This window comes from Scardinius erythrophthalmus, assembly GCF_964197995.2.
Source record: "Scardinius erythrophthalmus genome assembly, chromosome: 18".
Lineage (NCBI taxonomy): Eukaryota > Metazoa > Chordata > Actinopteri > Cypriniformes > Leuciscidae > Scardinius > Scardinius erythrophthalmus.
The window spans coordinates 19,634,256-19,640,255 of NC_138238.1; positions in this window are offsets into that span (position 1 = coordinate 19,634,256).

The window sequence follows — 6,000 nt, forward strand, 5'->3', positions numbered from 1 at the left end:
GCTATTGGTTCACCCAATAATGCTAATTGTTAATGCAATGGTTTAGTTTACTCAGGTGTTGTTACACAACAAGTATAACTTCATCACAGGGGATGACTTTCTTGGTACCTATAGCAGTCAAAATGAGCCTCCCAGCTCACAATTTTTCAGCTTTTTGATTCTGGTTGCACTCTTCTGATGCAGACAGGTCATTTGGGTTTTGTTTGTGTACTGTATCATAGTAGGGAAGCACACATTTTCAGATATAGATCATGTATACATATTGGTTTAAAGCATGACCAAGCAGGCTAATATTTGAGAAGAAAATAATCTGCATAATCTGCAACTGTTGTGGTCTAATGGTGCTCCGGCCCATGCTTTGGAACACACTGCTACTCAAGACAATGATCCGTTTCTATAAAAATTCCGGCACTAAAAGTGAGAAGTGCTAGGTTCAACCTGTTCAACCGAGGCTATTTTGACACTGAAACAAAATACTCCCGAAATCTCAGAGAGATCTGATCGCAATTGTACGAAGGTCACGATTGTATCAGGTTGTCATATTAGGAAACTAGGCAGATAATTAGGCTATATAACTTGTCAACATATGAGACATTTACAAACGATTGCCAGATATCTCTTGAGGGCCTGGCTGCTATCCAGCGTGGATGGATGAGCTGACAGTCAAGGGGGAAATGGGCCCCCATAGTTGTGGTCAGGGCCGGCGAAAGCGCTGGGCAAGCTGGGCAATTGCCCAGGGTGCCAGACACTAGAGGGCGCCGCACCATGACGAGCACGATCATTGAATAATTTATGGGATGGCTTTGCTAAGAGCAGGGAATTTGATTTTCATACTCTGAGCAGTGGTAACGGGTAATCACAATGGCTATGTTTACATGCACAACTTTTGTTTCAATCGGACTGAATTCATTCCGATTGATGAATCTGAATGTAGTGTTTACATGAACACCAAACAAGTGATTGGTTTGATGTGCGCGTTTATATGTTAAAAGTTTCAAATCGGAATTGATTTTTTAACATGCGCACACTGCACAGATAAACAGATTTACTCGCTGTTTGTGCATGATAACCATTCTCCTACATTGGTTCTTTATTTGTTTTAAACAGCAGACTTAAAATGTATCCGTTTCTGGCCATAATTTGGAGACAATGAACATATGAACCATTGTGCCTGGCTGCTTATATTTATCATGCAGTAAAAATGTCCCTCTCCACGCCCAAAACCAGTCGTTTGTAAATGAGAATCCGAAAGAACAAGGACTGGTGGGACGTTGTCCTGCTCCACTTTACAGACGCTGAGTGAAAGGAGAATTTTATAATGACGGGACAGTCATTTATATGACGCTTTATTCAACAGGAAGAACAGCTCATTCCTCACGTCATGCGTCATTAATCCATTAGTAATCAGATTGACGGCTCAATCGGACTGAAAAGCCTTCATGTAAACACGTTAATCAATGAAATTTCGATCAAATTGAAAGGGGTGGTTTGCCCGTGTGCAATGACGTAGAAATAGTGTAATGACGTATGACGTGTCTTATAATAAAATGAGTGTCCCGTCATTCTAAATTCTCCTTTCACTCAACGTCTGTGAAGTGGAGCAGGACTACGTTTGTAATAATGGTGGGTTCCTTAGGTAGGCAGCTCCCTCATGTTTTAGTGAAGTTGCGGCTGCTCCCCAGATGCTGAGTCCCTAAGCAGGTGGCCCCTTCACGAGTCATTTTATGTACTACAGTAAGTTTCCCCTGATACCGGATTCCTTAAGCAGGCAGCCCCCTTAGGTCCTGAAGTGGTAGCTGCCTTCCCGAAAGTTGGAGTCCTTAAGCAGGTGGCTCCTTCATGAGACACTTCATATATATTTAAGTTGGAAGCTGCCTCACCTAATATGGGTCCCTTATGCCTTTTGAAGCTGTGGCTGCCTTCCCCAGAGTTTGGGCCTTAAACAGGCAGCCCATCCATGAGCCACTGCAATGCTTTCAGGTTGAAGCTGCCTCCCCTAAGCAGGTGGTCCCTTCACAAAGTCATTGCAATATATTCTATGGTTCATGAGGTGTAGCTTCCTTCCCTATCTATTAAATAGGAAGTTCCTTCATGGGTATTTAATGGAGAATCCTCACCCCTAAAGGGGTTCCTTTTAAGTAAGAAACTCCTTAATACCAACAATTGGTTGCCTCCTCTCCCTTGTGTCGGGTTTAGTGAGTAGGAGGCTCCCTTGGGTATTGCCAAGGTGTAGGCCTCGCCAAATTTGCGTAAGCTTCAGGAAGGCCACCTTGAGACTGGTAGAATGACTGCACCTTTAATATAATGGGTTCTAAGCAAGGTCCTTGTCACAGCTTTCGAGCACTCGCGATCTCCAAGGTCAGGGGAGATCATGTATGAGCAAGTAGCCCCCTTATGATTGTCATGGGCAGCCGCCTCCCTCAAGTTTTTAGCACGGGGCTCCCTTTTTCTAGTATGCTAAAGTTCAAGGTTGTAGCTGCCTCTCCCTATCTGAGTCTTATAAGTAGGCAGTTTCCTTGTGGACAGCTTTTTAATATAGCCGTTTCTAGTTTCCTCTAGTGGGTATAGTTACCCTTCCTCAAGGGTCATTCGTCCCTGGTCTTAGCCTGGTCTAATTTGGGGATTAGTCTTGGGTGAGCATTGGACTCCTCTAGATAAGAGGGTCTTTCTGCTGAGTCATTGGCTCCCCAGAAACCCTATATCTGGTCCTGGTGAGAACCGGCTTTTTTCCTGAGCGTTGCTTTCCTTCTCACTGGTTGAACACTCTTAATTCAGGAATGCTGGCTGTGCAAGATGCTGACCTTAGGTCAGGCAGGGTGGAGTATTTCATAAGAAAATGCTCCTCTGTGGCGTTTATAAGGTTCATGCCTCCCCCTATAGCGGGTTTCTAAGTAGGCTAGCTTCCTTATGTATTCATGAAGCTGTGGCTGTCTCTCCACAGGCGGGGTTTTACAAGCAGACGGTCCCTTCATAAGTTTATAACAAGGTTGAAACCGTCTCCCTCTGATTGCGGGTCCCTTAAGTAAACAGCTCCATTAGGTTATGAGTGACAGGCGAGGAAACTATTGTTTTCCTGTGTGAGTATTCCCTTGAAGATAATGTCTAGCATAGAGGCTAGCATTACCAGATCTTTGAGCTCTGTCAGTCTAAATTAAGAAGGCATGGAGCTTGGGTGGTGGCCATAGGGAGTAATAGGGCTTTTCACACTTGAAATAGTTAACCCTGAGTCATTCTGAATCCTGAGTTATCTTGCTTTTCGTTTCACACTGCTCATAATTTACCCGGGGTTAACAATTAATCCTGGGTATTCATAAACTGATGTTTCACATTGTTCATTTTCAAACCCTGGGTTAACGTTCTTATTTGCATATTTGCGGGTTCAGTGTCATTGAATGGATGAATTCAATAAAAATGGATGAATTCAATTAAAAGCGGTGTTTAGAACAATGATAACCTGGGGTTAAGCGCAGTGTGAAAAGCCCTGAAAAACTGTCACTGACAGTTCCATGGACCTGAGTGAGGGAATCTGACTCTAAGTCCATTGAGCTTTGTTTTGTGCTTGTTACAGCCATTTAGGCAGTCATTACCTTAGCATGGTGGTGTTGGCCATTTGTTCCCCTAAGTGTCCTCTAGAGCAGTGGTTCCCAAAGTGGGGGTCGTGGGACCCCGGCGCAGGGGTCGCGAGATGATTTCTATAAAAAAAGTGGAAAAAATATATGGGCCCCATTTATTTTTGTTGCAATTAATTTAACCCTTTCGCACATACGATCACACCGGGTAGATTTTCTGTTTGGCGAGTAAATCTCAAAAGGCTATCCGCCACACTGGCGGGTGAATGTTCATACCAAAATATGAAATTTTCAGCGCGCACGCGCTCTTCTGCCTCTGACGAGCAGAGAGAGAGCGAGAGAGCCCCGGCCGCGCACTCACTATTCAAAGCGGCTAAGCGCCAAGCTTCCCCGTACTTTTTGACAAGCGTCCTTGACAGGACGGCCAGAGCTTCTTTGCAGCTCAAGTCGGCGGCGGTGTGTGCGTACAGTTAACGCTCTATCTGTTGACGGCGCTGAGGAAAAAGCTCCCGCCACTGGAAGAAGCGGTCGCCGCCCATTTGTGTCCTGCTGGCAGTTGGAGAGCAAAGGCTGCGCACCCATCTAAGCCGCACAGAACATCTTCAGCACTCGTGGAACGTGCATACTCCGCCGCTGGCCAGGCTGCTTCTGCTTTACACACCATGGCCGTTCTTTTCTCGAGAAAAGGAGTTTTCCCATAGCGTTTGCAACGCAATACTCGTTCCCTTATCTCTTAGGGAACCGAGGTTACGTAACCGAGTACGTACGAGTCAGGTAACAAAACTGACAATAAAAAAAAAAAGTATTTCACCCCAATGATAGTAATATTTCATATTCTCACATTTTGATCAATATAGATTTTTTTTTATTTTTTATTATACATTTCAAATTTTACTCTGGACATTTTTTTTTATATTTGTATTCAACATAATAGGCCTACCTTATTATCTCAATTAAAAGTACTGAAATGAATGTATATGTGACAAAAAAAAAAGGGGCATACGGGGTCGCGGGGCAGCAGCGCATTTATCATGGGGGTCGCGGGCTAAAAAGTTTGGGAACCCCTGCTCTAGAGGATACAGTGCAAGTGCCCATTAGAAAGGGAACATATCAGGTTATGCATGTAATGTCAGGTTATGCATCTCTCTGCCATGCACTGGGCCTGCCTATTTATGTCTCCTTCAGACAAACAAGTTGATGACGTCTAATTCAGGTCGCACCAGTAGTGACGTCACAGACTGTCATCGGCCAATGACATTGTCGCGTTTTTACACATGCTTCAGACACCGGTTAGACTGAAGGCGTTCCCCAAAGTGTCCTCTAGAGGACGCAGTGTCTTGTTCCCGTCTCAGGGAACCATGGTTACATGCGTAACCTGAGACATTTTCTGTGTGCTTTGGCTGTGTGTCTTGATATTTAAAAAGGTACACTGACAGGTATCAATCAATGATAAACTTTCAAAGGTACCATGCACACAATAGTGGGATCAATTAATCTTTTCTATCTAGGTTTACTGTTTACAAAACATAGAAGAAGATATTTTGAAGAATGTTTTCAGCAGAAGAAAGAAATGTACAGGTTTGGAACAACTTGAGGGCGAGTAAACATAATTGTCATTTTTGGGTCATCATTTAAAAGTTGTTTCTGTTTTTTCCTCATGGGATTGTCATTATATGCAGGCATGATCTTTGCTTGGTAGGAGAGTACAAAGGAACATACAGTAAAGTGATTTAGCCTTTGGTTACAGCTTATGGACTATGGAACTATGGAAAACATAAATAGAAAACATGAAGGAAATCACCACTATTTCCCAGTGTTCCCAAGGCTGCAAGCTCATTATACATACATACATACATACATACACATCATAATTTAAGTAAGTTTGGGGCAACTGTAGTTTTGGTCAGATCATTAAAGGATGCATTTATTTAACATCATGGAAATCGTAATCTGTCTTTTATGGCACAACTTAAATGCATAGATTGATTTTCCATGACAGCAGGGCATTGATCAAACCCATGATCATCTGACGAGACGACTCTATCTTGTGTCTGTAATCAAATGTTTTCATTAAAGGGTAAGTTCGGTATTTTACACTTAAAGCCCTGTTTACAGATCGTTTCTGATGAAATAGAACGGTTAAGATTAAAATTTGGACACATGCTGCTGTCCCAAGAATTTTAGGTTTCTTTCGCTTTCCCCAAAACCTCTAGAATGGGTGTATCTTTTGCAGCGATTTTTGTGTGAGCATATCAGTGAACACCCCTGACCACTCGGTGAGTTTCAGATCTTTGTAAACGAAAGTTTAATGCGTTTTATGAAGTATTGTTCCAGTGCACCTATACACCCATTCTAGAGGTTTTGGGGAAAGCGAAATAAACCTTAAATTCTTGGGACAGCAGCATGTGTCCAATTTTTAATCTTAACCGTT